General features: G+C 37.6%; 1 pseudogene; it reads left to right on the top strand.

The window, feature by feature from the left end:
- The window catches only part of LOC146369571 (NACHT, LRR and PYD domains-containing protein 12-like), a 335,320-nt pseudogene that overhangs the window by 111,975 nt on the left and 206,969 nt on the right, over window positions 1-16,376 (top strand).

Consider the following 16,376-nt stretch of genomic DNA (forward strand, 5'->3'; position numbering starts at 1 on the left):
CTCTGATTTCCATATTGATCTAGGGCACGCTGAGGCCCGAAAAGAACTGGGTAACCCAGATAGAGCAGCTATGGCATGCTTAAAGGAGAGCTGAGAAGGTCCTGTCAGAGGGGCCAAGCTGAACCCCATTCCCCCATGACCAACATCCAGCTCAGCCTCCCCTCTGTGACCTGGCAGGAAAGTTAATGTCCAAATTCAGCTAACATAAACCTCAAAACAAACATGATGCTCCACACAGACACACCGATTACCTGGATTAAGACTGTTTAATGTGCTGATTAATATATGAGTGTCTTTTGGATCAATGAAAACTAAACACAATTTCTGCATGTTATTTTTCTAATTCATTAACTTGTCAAAACCCTGAAATGTTTCTTTTAAAACAAGAATTTGAGGCCTAGTATTACCAGACAGAAAACGTCATCATGTGTAACAAAGGGTGAGCAGCAGCACAGGATTATGGTTTACTTAAATCTTTGTGGAGAAACGTCTGCTTTCTCAGAGCATCACTGAATTTAACATTTCTGCAGAAGAGTGGAGGGAAAGTGTTTTTAAGCTTCTGATCATCAGTTTGTATTAAAAGATGTGTGTGGAGGCCTTTTTTGGTTCGGTGCCAGTACAGCGGGGGGAAGTGATGGACTTGTCTCAATTAGGTTCTCATTCTGCTGATCAGAGTGCTCCTTACATTGACGAGCTGAAAAGAAGGCACCTCGGGAAGAGTTGTGTTTCTGCCTGAACAGCAGAGGAGTTAAATGGCCACAGAGGGCCGAGCGTCTGCAGCTTTTTAATCCAGCCGAGCCCTCAGCGGCTGCACGCCCGCACTGATGAGTCTGCTAACCTCAAAGTAAGTAAGTAAGTAAAATTGTTATTTATATAGCACCTTTCTAGACAGAGAATCACAAAGTGCTGCACATAGAATAACAAGTCCTAAAACATAAAACAAACAACATAAACAGGCAAAAATTAACCAAAAGAAATTCTAAAAAGGTGAGTTTTGAGATGTTTTTTAGAAGTGACTACTGAGGTGCAGAGGGATAGACTTCTACAGTCTAGGGGCCACAGTGGCAAAAACTCTATCACCCTTAGTTCTCATCTTAGTGTGCTGTATAGCAAGCAGGCCCTAATCAGATGAGTTCACCTGCTAGGGACATAAGGCTGTAGAAGATCAGAGATGTAAGCTGGTGCCAGTCCATGCAAAGCTCTAAAATTCAAAACTAGGATTTTAAAATGGACTCTGAATTCAAAGCCAGTATAACTGAAATAGCAATGTGAATAGCATGTGAATATTTAGAGGATTTGGTCAGAAGCCTAGCTGCAGCATTTTGCACAACCTGCAGACGTTCCAGGGAGCCTTTGCTTAGACACATAAACAATGATTTGCAGTAGTCTAAGTGTGCAGATATAAATGTTCAGAGCGAGACACAATAGGGCTTAACTTAACAACATTTCTTAAATGATAAAAGCAAGGCCGAACCAGAGATTTGACATGACCGTCCAATGTGAGAGTCCAGTCAAAAGTGACACCTAAATTCCTGATAGAGGATTTAACATAAACCGAAAGAGGACCAAGGGCTTTCATTATCTGAGGTAAAAATCTGTCAGGAGCGCATACAAGGACTTCAGTTTTCCCCTCATTAAGTTGTAGGAAGTTAACAGCTATCCAACGTTTGATTGAATCTAAGCAATCATTCACAAGCTGGAGCGCAGATAAATCTCTGGGCTTGAAAGAAATGTATAACTGAATGTCATCAGCATAACAGTGATAGGAAATATCCTTGAAGGGGCTCATTATATGTTGGAGGGGAAGAAGATAAAAACATTAAAGGCACCAAAACTGAACCTTGAGGGACACTCTAAGTAAGGGAGGTAGAGGATGGCCTGAAATAAGAGACCTCCACAGAAAAACATTGGTGATGTAAATATGAGGAGAACCACTCTAAGGCAGTTGGAGATACACCAACCCATCACTTCCCCCCGCTGTACTGGCACCGAACCAAAAAAGGCCTCCACACACATCTGCCTTTCAAGGTTCAAGGTTCAAGGTTCTTTATTTGTCACATGCATAGTTATACAAGTATAACACACAGTGAAATGTAACCTGACACGCTCCTCGACATGTGCAAAAATGGGGGGAGAATGTGCAAGCAGAATGTGGTGGTCAACTGTGTCAAAAGGTCCAACATAAGCAGAACAGAACATTTTCCTTCATCATTACTCATCAAAAGTAATCCAAAAAGTACTGTGACAGTGCTGGGACACGCTGGCGGTTTATTGGAGAAAAAGCAACAGCACACTTTCTAAGACTGAAATCAATTACATTTATTTTTGTCAAGAATGAGAAAAAGTTCTCATTCATTATGTGGGGAATTAAAATGTTTAGTTTTGTTCCAAACTTGAGTTCATATTTGATAATAATCACATCTGAGAAGCTGGAATGGGTGCAGACACACAGCTTGGCAGGTCCTGTGCTTTTGCAAAAAAAAAAAAAAACACCTAAAAAACCATCTAAAAACCCCTGGATCTTGACATCAACTTGTCTTTTTGTTTTTATACATTTTTATCTTCTGTGGAGTTCGACATGTCCAAGAAAGATGGATAACTATACCATTTTCCCAGCCAAATGGAGTCAACATCTTTTGTTCACAAGATTCTTGGATTTTGGTCATGCTAGACCACCCACAGGTAAACATGAACAATTAAATACACCACAATTGTCCCTGGAGATTCTGAAACTTGTTCTGATGCTACTTTTGGCTGGTGATATAGAACTAAATCCTGGACCTATTTCAAACATCAGTGATTTGGACTGGCTACAACTAATTAGCCTAGTTAGCCTATGGGCACAGCTATCTCTGCATTGCTTTCCACCTCAACTAACTGTGCTCCAACCACCGTCTCAGTTAGTAAGGCTACAACTGCAACTAATAGTGTTTACGCCCCTGTTGTCCGGGCCTCCGCTTCTGCTGTTTGGGCCTCCACCTTGGCTGCCTGGGCCTCCACCTCGGCTGCCTGTGCCCCCACCTGCTGTACCTAAACTACAGTCTCCGGTAAAGGGTTTCTCATCATTAAATGCTCATAGCATTGTCAACAAAAGGACAAGAAATCCTGCTATTAAAAGTTACAGAGGAACAAAGATCTGCAAGACATTTAATCAGGCTAAAGTAATCTGGGACACTAAAAACAAACCAAAGGGGCTTCTATGTGGACACATTAACATTTGCAGTATGTGACCAAAGCATGAGCAACTGGAACATATTCTAAGCAATTCTGGGTATCTCTGAATCTTGGCTCACAAGTTCTTCTCCTGAGTCTGCGGTTGTCTTTCCAGAGTACACAGTATTCAGAAGGGATAGAATTGGAACAAGAGGAGGAGGAATACTTGTGTATGTAAAAAAACACCTGGATTGCTGCTTACTTAGTTCACCAATAGATGTTGAAATAGAACATATTTCTGTTAAAATCACTCTTTCCCCAGAAATGTCATTTACGTTGATCTGTTTATATCGCTCTCCTTCCGCAAAGAATATTTTTTATGAACAACTACAGATATTACTTAAATATCATACTATAAATAATAAGTCTAATAAAATAATTGTAATGGGAGATTTTAATGTCACCTGGGACTGTGAAAAAGACAGAAAAACACTCAAGGATTTAATGGAGACTTTAAACTATACTCAACACATTGAACAACCCACAAGAATAACGAGACACTCTAGAACTAAAATAGATCTGTTTTTCAGTAATAAGCCCAAGCAAATTATTAAATCTTATAATTTTATCACTGGTATTTCAGACCACAATTTTATATTGTGGGCGATCGTGGCTCAAGAGTTGGGAGTTCGCCTTGTAATCGGAAGGTTGCCGGTTCGAGCCCCGGCTCGGACAGTCTCGGTCGTTGTGTCCTTGGGCAAGACACTTCACTTACCTACCTGTTGGCCAGAAGGGCCGATGGTGCGATATGGCAGCCTCGCTTCTGTCAGTCTGCCCCAGGGCAGCTGTGGCTACAACCGTAGCTTGCCTCCACGAATGGGTGGATGACTGGGTGTGTAAAGTGCTTTGGGGTCCCTAGGGGGGACTAGTAAAAGCACCATACAAATACAGGCCATTTACCATATATTGTTTTCTAGAAAACTTGTAAAATCACGGGTTAAGAATCATTTTTATAGTTCATCTAATAGGAGATCCTTTTATGAATTTATACCAAGAAGTCAGCGACAAAATGTAGCAGAAGCATTAGCATCAGTTAACTGGGAGCCTTTATTGTGTAGTGATGATCCACAATTCTGTAGCAGTCACTTCACTGGCATTGTCAAGGATGTTATATCAACATACTCCTTTAGAGGTCGACAAAAAATAAAGACAACATCTAATCTGCCTTGGTTGAACAAAGAGTACAAGAATCTAATGAAAACAAGAGATCAATTACTAAAAAAGTTCCTGAAAACAGGTCTAACTCTGGATAGACAGAGATTTACTTCAATGCGGAACAAAGTAACAAGAAGTTTGAGACAGACCAAAGCAAATTTTTATAATTGAAAGAGCCAAAGGTAATGGTAAAATTATCTGGCAACACCTAAATAAATTACTTGGCCGTCATTCAAACAAAAATACAATTGAACTTTATGTAAATATCTCTATTGTTAGAGAGCCTCTATCTATTGCCAGTAACTTAAACACTTTCTTTATTTCATCTGTTAAGGAGATCAGTCAGAGCTTTGACTCAGTCATATGCTCTGATAATGTGAATGATGCTGGTCAAAATTTGTTCACCATTACTCATATTTCAGACACTGAAGTTGTTAAACTAATTACAGGTTTAAAAAAAATCAAAAGCACTTGATGTATATGGTATTAACACAAATTTCCTAAAGGAACATATGGATTTGCTTGTACGTCCAACAACTCATGTTTTGAAATGTCATTCGAACACTCCATTGTTCCAACAGATTGGAAAATTGCAGACTGACATGGCTAATTATCGCCCCATAAGCATACTCCTGGTCATATCTAAAATAGCTGAGAAGTGGGTGGTTAAACTCCTCACTGCTCACCTAAAAAACACCCAACCCTCATTACATCCATTGCAGTTTGGCTTTCGGGCCCATCACGCCACAGATACTGCCCTGTGTATGTTAGTGGAGAACTTGAAGAGCTTGCTGGATAAGAGTCCCTGTGTTGGAGCTGTATTTTTAGATCTGAAGAAGGCTTTCGACTCTGTAAACCATCAGATATTGTTGTCCAGATTGACTCAGTTTAATATCTCCAGTCAGGCTCTTCAGTGGTTTGCCTCATATCTCTCACACAGAAAACAGTGTGTGGTGTTAGACAGGGTTAAATCTCCATATTTAGACTGTGATACAGGGGTTCCTCAAGGATCCGTTCTTGGGCCCTTATTGTTCTCTCTTTTTATCAATAACTTACCTGAAGTCTGTCCAAATATATTTGCTCAAATGTAAGCGGATGATGCAGTTATATATACGCAAGCAAAAAGTGTCCAGCAGGTGGCAAAAGATCTTACAGCTGCTTTAGCATTATTGTATAGCTGGCGGGAGGACTCATGCCTAATGCTGAACACCTCAAAAACTGTCTGCATGTATTTTTCAAAACACCCCTTAAACTTGAAGCAATCAAACATATTCCTGGATGGAGTAGAGCTTGAATTAATCATATACGTAGTAATTTAAATATGAATGTTGCAAAAACTTATTTTTACTCAATGGTCATCTCTCATATAGACTATTGTTTGATGTCCTGGTCACTTGATTGTCCAACAACACTTAAAACTATTGAAAACATTTATAAAAGAAGTTTAAAACTACTTGACAAAAAACCGACTTCCCGCCACCACAGTCATGTGTTAAAAAAACATAAATTACTGAACTTCAATAACTTAGTGAAACTTAAAAGAGTGTGTTTAATATATAAAGTCTTACACTCCCTTGCTCCGCCACCACTAAAGGAGTTCATTAGGTGTAAAGAAAGATCAGACAGGACCAAGTGTTGGTCAAGTTACTTGAAAAAAGTAATCAGTAACTAATTACTGATTACTTCCCCAAAAAAGTAATCCCGTCACTTTACTGATTACTTATTTTCAAAAGTAATTAATTACTTAGTTACTTAGTTACTTTTTAAAAACACGATTTACAACCTGAATAGGTAATAAAGCGATAGATCTTTCAGCCCAATTCTACTTTTTCTGCATAATCCATCACACAAAATGTAATCAAATGGAAAGGTCCCTTTTTAAAACTTGTTTTGTTAGTTTTAATCTTTTAACTTTATGCATCAAGCAAAAATTTAATTATATGCAACATTCTCTGACTTGAATAAATTAGTTTAACATTTAAACCTATTTTCTGCACATTCCAGCACATAAAATATTTTTTTGTGTGTGTTTACACTCACTCTTTCAAATAGATGCAAGTAAAACACAGCAGAAAATAAATAAAGTCACAGACTAGCGGTCCTGTTGCTCTATTTTCACCTGTAAAGCAGGAGTTGGGTAGGCGGAGGTTTACCCTGGTGCAGGTGAGCCGCAGCGGTCAGTGGAAGAATCTGCGAGTTTCTCTGTAAATTTCCCATTACGTCATAGCGCACTCGGTGCTTGCTTGGAAGTTTAGGGGGTTTTTTCGCTGTAAAAAGAAGTTTTCTTCCCACGCACAACGGACACTAATGTTTTTGTCACTTTTTATGGAATCAAACTCAAAATAAGGTCAGTACTTCCACGCTTTAAACGCTGCATGCTCATACTCTCTCCCGCACTCGATATATTATCCATTGTTGATCTGCACACAGCTGTTGCCACGAACGTCGCACTTGCTTATGTCACTGTCATGAGACATTCTCGCAAAAAATCACGGTTTTAGTAACGCAGTAACGCAGCGTTCCTACGGGAAAGTAACGGTAATCTAATTACCGTTTTTGCAATAGTAATCCCTTACTTTACTCGTTACTTGAAAAAAGTAATCGGACTACAGTAACGCGTTACAAGTAACGCGTTACTGCCCATCTCTGTACAGGACCACTCGAGCTGCAACCCGAGGAGACTTGTTTATACCCCACAGACAGACAGCATTTGGGCAGAACGTCCTTTCTGTCCAGGGTGGCCATCTGTGGAACAGTCTTCCTCAATCCATTAGAAAATGCTCTACTTTCAACTTGTTTAAGGCACAGGTTAAAAACTGGTTATGGACAAATCAAGTGTGTGATCATGTATAAGTTGTATAGTTTTAATGTTTTATTTGGGAATAGAATGGTGTATATGTGTGAGTTTGGCGATGGAGTTTTTATTATAAATGAATTGTGATTTTTTTTTAATGAATTTTTATGTCTATTTTTTTTTTATGTTTTATGGACAACAGATGGAAATTAGCCCTTGGCTATAATCTGGTATGTTTACATTCATGTAATTTTTTTTACATGTATGTTCATTAACATACACTGTCCTAAATAAAATAAAATTAAAAATTAAAAATCACACTTTTTAAATACTCTATTATCAGTGCGTGGATATTAGGTCATTGTGAGATGTATGTGTGTAGGTCCTCAGTCATCCAGATCATGGTCATTTGTGATTTGTGAGATAAACATCAGCTGAAGGTAGTTTTCCAGTCTGAATAACTCAAAACAAAGTGGGCAGTAGCACAGGCAATTCAAATGTCTAAAGCGGCACGAAAAATCTGTTTTAATCTGCTGACAAAGTTTTGCAGGGCATCTTATTAAAACCACCTTTAAATATCCTGTAAAACAAACTCATGTTTACTCTGCAGTTTCTCAACAAAACTGCTTACTTGGTTTTTAGCTTTGAACACCAGCAAGGCTGCAGAAATTAAACAACCAGTACTGCAGACTGAATCTGACCTAACTGCAAACAGATGAAACACAGCACATTAAAACAGCCTCTGTTTCACTGAAACACACAATACAATACAATACAATACATAATACAATTTTACTCACACTGAGTGAAGATGGAGACCAGCATCGTTCCCTTCAGTGATGGCAGCTGTCAGAGCTCTGCTGACGTGGAGTTACATGAAAAGTTGTCCTCCATTAGCATTCAGCTGCTAACTGAATAGCATCCCAGTCATATAGCAGAGTCCAAATTAGAAATGTTCATACTCAAAGCTGTTCAGATAATTCTTCTTAAACTTGAAATTAAACCTGAAGTGGGCTGATAATATCCCAGTTCAGCTGTGCTGGTTGCTGGCCAGTTCATGGCCCCGAAATGAGCTCCTACCCAATTTAGAAGGACTCAGGAAAAAGGACTCTGGAGTGTTTGATAATGTTCTGGAAGATGTGAGACCCATGGTCAGGCATGGATCTGATGTTATGAAACTACAAATTCCTGAAGATGGGCTGCAAAAAGATGATCTTAGGTACTTTACCACATGAGTTCTTGGTGTGTTGTTCCATATGGAAGGTCATATAAAAGAGTATTAAGAAGTAAGAAATGCTACTGCATCACAAAGGTAAGCTTCAGTAAAACATAAAGTGACAACTTCATGTCTTTAATACAAAACTTAACTGATTTGACAATGAAATTAGGAGTTCTTATAAAAGTGCAGAACAATACTAATAATGAGACACCATAAATAAGCTATAAAGCAGCAGCACGAGTCAGGTGTCAGTGCATGTAAGTGACACAGTCTGAATCTACAGCTGTGTGTTCTGGCTGAAATATCACAGACTGACAATGGTACATTCACTGACCTCAAACAGAGTATGTAATAATCCCGAGCTTGACTTCAAAATAGCACAATGACATTTGAAAATGTCTGTCATCCTCAGGAGGAACAAAAAAAAAAAAACCCAAACAAACAGGCGGTTCGTACTGGAGTATATTCCAACCATAGACTGTATTTAAAACATGGCGGTAGCTGACATTAGTGATCCTTAAGTTGAGGGTTGCCCTGGTAGAAACTAGATGTGATGAATGAGGGGTGGATGTGAATTAGAGACTGCACATTCATACTGAAGTGAGGTAAGCCTGACCTTAAACGTCCCTGCTTATTTTTTTATCGTCTTTGAGGGGTCGCCCCCTTCTGATGCTAGAAAAACTGCAGGTTTAAAACACTTCAACTCTAATTACAGTTTTCACAGCTAGACTCTACGTCCACCAGCCTGGTGTTTAAGCATTATTTCCCTGTACCCCAGTAGCACCTCCTAGTGGTTGTAGTAATTATGATGGGAACAAAAGTGGAAGCCCATGGCTTTGTTAGAATTCTAATATAACATACTGGTTAGGTTGGGGCACTAACAGTATTGGGTTATGTTTAGAAAAACTAACATTTCTGGGCCGCCTTGCCCATCTATAAACACTTTCACACAGATGCGTACATTCTGCAAGTGGGAAATATACTTCCCAATGAAATACATCAGTTACAAAGTCATGGTGGCAGTCACATAAACAAAAAAAAGCTGCTTTATCCTGAGGGTTTACTGGTTTGCAGGCTGTGAGCTGTTCAAGTTATAAGGCAACAATGTCAGCATAGTGAGGAGGTTGGGGTGGATGGATGGGTTTCCAACAGAGTGAACTTCAGTCTGTTATTTGTATTCATAATGGCACTCTTTAAAAAGGGTCTTCTGCACCTGCTTGCCCTTATCTTCAGTCACATATCTCCTGCTACACTATTGATGTGCCTCAATAACCAATCAAAAGGCTGTAATCTGAGGACTGAGGATGAACTGAGGGTTAGAATAAGATAAAGAAGAATTATTATTGTGCTGTGAAACGTACACAGATACTGTAGAAGAGTCCAAAAATAAACATATGAAGCTGGAAGTGAGAAGAACAGGTCACCCTTAAACCCACCTGAGCTCATCTGGTGACTAAACATAGCCGAACCTTTACCGTAGCATTCTCACGTTTTATAAGGAGGTGTTTTATCAAACCACTCATGTGGTCGTTTAGGTTGAAGGACTTACTTTAATGATCAGATGTGTTGAGTTAACAGTGATGACAAAGTGTGACATGGATAATATGGAGAGTGTGTGTCTCATCACAGCAGAGCCTCGAGGTAAGTGGTTTGGCATTAACAGTGCTGAGCAAGGTGAGCGAGGGTCAATATGTGTTTGTAAGAGAGTCATTGAATATTCATTGATTACAAAGAGCGAGTGCACTGACTCATGCAGTACAAGTGTGTGTGTGTGTGTGTGTGTGTGTGTGTGTGTGTGTGTGTGTGTGTGTGTGTGTGTGTGTGTGTGTGTGCGCTCCTCTTGTCCGATAGGAAGCCATTCGTCTCCCTTCGTTTGGCTGGGGTTTATGAATGAAAGCGCATAAATGGAGGACATCGAATGAAATGGAGGACACACGCACTCAAGCTCATTTTAATTCAGTGCATTGTTATCTGTAAGGAGCGTCTGTGGCAGTTTCACACTGTAAGGGAAAGGCCCTGCAGTGCTACACAAACCCACTGAACTGCTCTGAGCACTAGGCAGCAGCAGTGGGGAAGAAAGGCAAAACAAAGCTTTCTGTTGCACTTTAGCGTTACAGAAACATATTTTTTTCACATTTTCAGTGTGTTGTTCTAATTCAGGCTTTGTTTTATACAATTTGTGTGGTTTCCCCCAGTGAAAAGTTTGGCTTTATTCTGGAGGTGTTGCCAGGGTTTCATCACTGCGTGGGTATTTGGAATATTTCATATTACATAACAATGCTCTGTGTAAACAATAGTATAATTTTGAGTAGGGGTGGGAGACTCCCGCACACTGAATAACTTGCAGTAATATTTCTATTTACAACTAAGCGCACTGCTGGACCTTCTTCACTGCCTGATATCTAATATTAAAACTTTGCAATTAGATATATTCTCCTCAGTTAAACAGTCGGTTTGTAACCCTGGAGATGTTTTCTGCTCTTCTTATGCACATATAATATGCAATATGTGTAAACAGTGCTAGTTTAGTCCGGAGAAAGGGAGGGCAAAAGGATTGCAATTTACAGTATCTAATTTTTAAGGAGGAGTATGAGGTTGTTACTCTCTGAAAAAGACTGTTTTAAATGAATTCTACTGTAAAATCTGGTTTGATAAAGACTATTGTTTGGGGCAGGTACAGATGGATAATTAACTGGACTGGGTAAAAACATCACTGTACTCTACAGGAAGGGCCAGAGTCGTCTCTATTTTCTGAGGCAGCTGAGATCTTTCAACATCTGTCGGACAATGCTCAGGATTTTCTATAAGTCTGTTGTGGCCAGTGCCATCCTCTATGCTGTTGCATGCTGGGGCAGCAGGTTGAGGGTACTTATTTACTCAGTCTTAAATTTGGCTCAGAAGGATTTGAAACATCATGGTCAATCCTCAAACAAAGAAAAATTTGCGAAGATAAATGTTCTTTATGCAACGTTCTTTCTTTATTTCATTTCAAACGATTAAAATTTCAACAAAACAATCAGGAAATGGAAAACATAAAAAAACAGAATAAAAAGTATACATGATGGACCTAATCTCTTTATTTGTATACTCATCAAATATGTATTGCCTGTAGTTATTCGAAAAGCTGATGTGCACATGCTTTAACGAGTGCTGCGAACGCATAGCTGCTTTAAATTGCATTTTCCTCTTAGGTCGTACTTCTCTATTCTTAAATACATTTTGAACATTACTTGGATATTATTACTTGCTTTGAATACCACACATAAATTGCATGACTCGTGAGAGTTGTGCAATTTATGTGTGGTATTTATTTGTGTGTTCACAAAATCAGACATTATGTATTATCTGTATGTATTATCTGTATTTCTTTTTTGCATTGTGCATAATGTTTTGTAGAGAACTCTTGTAAGTGTTGCCCCAAATTTCAACACAATTTCAATATGGTAGTAAAAGTGTGTACAATGCTTTATTTTTCGGGATAAGCCTTTTGTTCCCCAAAGTCCCTTTGATTTTTACCATCTTGTTACACAAGTGTTTGAAATGTGGTTTCCAACAGAGCTTGTGGTCCAAAATTACACAAAGAAATCTGTTTTCAAATACTCTTTCAATGGATGCCTTATAAATTTCTTCCCTCGAATAAAGAATCATCTGCAAAAACAACAAACCTCAGTACGTTTTTCACTCTACAGATGTCATTTATATACACATAGTAAACAGATTGGGACCCAATACTGAACACCACAGGTAATATTCAAGCACACTGACCAATTTGTACTACTTGCTGTGTATTATCAAGATAACTTTTTAACAAGTTGTTTTCTATCCCTCTCACACCATATCTTTCCATTTTTTGTAACAATATTTTGTGGTTAAATGTATTAAAGCCTTTATTCAAGTCAATAAATATCCCCACTGTATGTTTTCTGTTATCTATATATTCAGTTATATTTTCCATTAACTCCATATTGCCATAGATGTTAATCTAGTTGATATAAAGCCATACAGACTCCCCATTAAAATATTACAATTCTCAATGAAGTTGTCAAGTCTTGCAACAAATAGATGTTTAATTATCTTAGAGAATTGTGAAAATAAGGAAAATGGCCCGTAATTAGTAAAATTATGCTTGTCACCAGCTTTATGTAATGGGATAACTTTGGCTATTTTCATTTTGTCTGGGAAAGTACCTGTTCTGAATGATAAATTACATATATATATATATATATATATATATATATATTGGTAGCGATAGAATTCCATCAATTACTTTCTTTACTATAGTCATATCAATGTCATCAATCAGTGTTGAAAATGTATTTTTACATTTATTAACTATTTCTTCCAGAAAGAACTAGCGTAGTCCTCACCTATGTTGTTCTCGTTAGGCAGTGTATTTTTTATTTCCTTTGCTAGATTTGGACCACACTGACAGAGAACTCATTAAATCTGTTAATCACCTTATTCCTATTTGTAATAACCATGTTTTTTGAAATAGTCTGGGTAATTAGCTTTGGTTTGTTTATTTCTAAAAATACTTTTAATATATTCCATTTACCTTTAGTATTATTCTTATTATCCTCTAGCGTTTTGTTATAATAATCGTTCTTACATTCCCTTCTAATTCTAGTTATTGCATTTTTATACATTTTTATATTTTTTATACTTCTGTCAGTTTCGTTCTGCAATTTCTACATTTTTGATACAGATTATTGTTTTGTTTTTTTTTACAAGCATTTTGCAAACCATTGGACTTCCAGGGACTGAATACTTACTTTTACAGCGGTATTGTTTTATTGGACAGTGTTTGCCATCCAAGGTTTTAAATGTGTGTAAGAACAAATTATATGCTTTATTTACATTAGTTTGTTCATACACAGTCTTCCAGTTATGGTTTAGTAAATCCATTCTAAGAGCATATATAGACTCTGTTCTCACTCTCCTATACTCCACTTCATTATGGACTGTCTTCTCCCTGTAGGTAAATTGAAATAGTGGCAGAGTGGCACTGTAAGATGGTTGGTGATGGTCTGCTTGGTTTTGTAATTGTTGGAAAAAAGACTCATTCTGTACATTAGCTCAATAAAATTATCAGTCATTTTATGTTTGGATTCAACAAATCTATATTGAAATCCTCACGGATGAAATTGGTCTTTGGAGTTGTTTTTGTGAACAGTTCTTCCATAATGTTGTTAAACATTTTATGTTTGATCCTGGTGTTCTTTATACACAACTGACAACTATATCTCTCATTTTTTTCCATGCATATTCCAATATATTGTCTATAGACACTGTCATGCTGTCAACAATCTTATACATGAGGCTCTTTCCAACATATGGAGCCACACCTCCTCATGCAATTTAATTCATATCCATCCAGCTCAGTATCGGTTACCTTATCTGCCTTAAGCCATGTTTCAGAGATTGCAATTATAATGAATGTTTTTTAAACTGTGCCAAGTATTCTTTTATGTTCTGGAAATGTGCATATAAACTTCTGATGTTAAAATGAATAAGTGATATTCCTTGCACATGCTGAATTGTGTCATTAAACTGTTGTTCATTGTAATAGCAACAGTTAGTCTCCATTTTATTTAATAAATTGTTGTCTGGATCAATCTCATTTTCAATTTCTAACATGTATATTGTGTTAGTTGCAATATATAACTGTCAACATCATTCACAGGACATCCTCTCTGTAATAACTGTAACATTTACTTTTTTAGTGACTAGTACTTCTCCACTAGTACTACTTTTAGTTGCTTTCTCAAGTGTCAGCATTTTTCTTTGTTAGGTGTTCGTTAACATAGTTTTATCAGTTTTTGTCCCTGTTTAAGGAACTGTTTCTTTTGTTTTCTGTTAATAACATGAATTATGATGAGGTTTCTCAATTTTTCTCAAAAGTTTTTTCTTGGAAGAAAGTGATATACGTCAGTGTCCTTGCTTTCTAAATTTATACCCTTGTTTCAAAAAAGGCAAATACCTGTTGTTCTAAGGAGAGTTGTTCTTTCTCTGAAGGTTGCCTATTTTCTCCTGCAGTAACATTTGGACATGATCTGTGCATGGTTTCCAGCCCACTCACTATCAGGCCATTCATTCTGGAGTATTGTTCCAGCTCACAAACTCAAGAGAGCAATCCTTTTAACCCGCTCCTCGTTTTGCTTTTTACGGTCTTTTATCTCTCCCATTAAGTCCAGAATCACTTTTTGGCTGTTTTGAGATTTTTGTCATTTCTTCAGACATGAAGTTAACTGACCTCTTTATATCTTCCAGTTATTCTGCCACTATTTCAATATCTTTTATATCTTCCAGTTATTCTGGAAGATATAAAGAGAAAGCTCAGAGCGGACAGGGCCTTCTCTATCCCTGCTCCTAATCTCTGGAACAATCTGCCCCAGCACATTAGAGAGGCCCCTTCACTGTCCACTTTTAAAACATGTCTTATTAATACCCATTTTTACTCCTTGGCATATGACACAATATGACCCTGATTTTATTGTTTTAATCTAATGTGCTGATTTTATTGTTTTAAATGTAATTCTAATTATCATTTTATACTATTTTATTTTTTGCTATTTGTGGTAATTTTATTATTTTTAAGATCATTTTAATTATCATCTTATTTTTTTTATTTTTATCTTTATTTTATTTTTATTTTTTATTTTTTACTTATTCAATGTATCATTTCTGGCATGTCAAGTGTACAGCACTTTGTGTTCAGCTGGGAGTTGCTCTGAAAGTGCTATATGATTAAATTGCTTGCTTGCTTCTTCATTGACTACACTTTTTTTTGGTGGCATAATGCAAACAGTCTTACCTCTTCTGTACAAAGGCTAAATGGCTAAGCTACAACTGAAATTTCAGTCGGTTGTATTGCCTGGAGGCTAATAAAGATGTCTGGTCCTGGGCCATTGGAGCCTGATCCTAGCCTTGGTTGACTTTCCTGGTGGCTGATGGTGGAGCCTGGTTGTAGTCTAGTGACTGGGCCTAGAAACTGAACCTTGCCTGAAGACTGCTGATGAAGATTGCATCTGGTTGCTTCTGGTAGAGCCTGGGCTTGCTTTTTTTTTTTTAATGCATGAAGCCATTTTTATTGCCAGTGTGTGAACAGAACTTCATATAGAAGAAAAAAATAAGCTCTGTCTGAGTTGTCCCCTTTGAGTCTAAAGACCTGAGGAGTCGTTTCTGTTTCCCACAACAGGTTTTTTGAGTCAGTGCCTCTCATTGATAGTCCTAATGCAGAAAAAGAAAAAAAAAAAACACCAGGTAACATTAGCTTAGAAATTAAGTCTTCAAATCATCAACTCCAGCGCAACACAGGGTTTTACGCTTCTGTTGTTTAGTTCACTTAGTTTAGTCCTACAGAGATTATGGGCTCAGTCACTCTAAACTCTGTTTCAAAATGAAGGATTATCCATGGTATGTTCATTGGCTATTGATTTGTGATTAACAGTTGATAACCAATGGCCAATTGGTTTCATAGTCAGACTTGCCCCTTCTCATCATATGTTTTTTTTTTTAAACCAACAATGGAAACACTAATCTCAAGGCTATTGTAAAATACTATCTTGAGTAGATACGTTTAGCCAATTCATGCAAACACCAGCAACATGCCACCAGGTCAAGAAAAGCAAGTGTTTATCTTGTGAAATCTAAAAATAGATGTCATTTAAAATATGTCAAAGTGAAAGTGAACTCTCATTCTGTTAGAACCATCCTTTACATTACTGTCACCTTGTAACTCTGCTTGACTGTGAGCCACTAGAGTTTGTATTCTGAGCTTGAGCTTGTTAAGCTGAGAGGCCAGCAGCCATTTCTGATTAATTGCATATTGTGCATAAATCTCTGGACTAGCATGCTATATAAGCGGCTGCCAACTCTGAGATCAGTTAGGAACGGTGTGTTTTGTAACATAAACAGAGCTATCATTAGCAAGTAAACGCCTATATCGGGTATTGATAGATAACTGATATTCTCATATACACATTTAATTTGATT

The sequence above is a fragment of the Perissodus microlepis genome, chromosome 17, assembly GCF_051167445.1.
Source record: "Perissodus microlepis isolate ML-2025 ecotype Zambia chromosome 17, ASM5116744v1, whole genome shotgun sequence".
In the NCBI taxonomy this organism is placed as follows: domain Eukaryota; kingdom Metazoa; phylum Chordata; class Actinopteri; order Cichliformes; family Cichlidae; genus Perissodus; species Perissodus microlepis.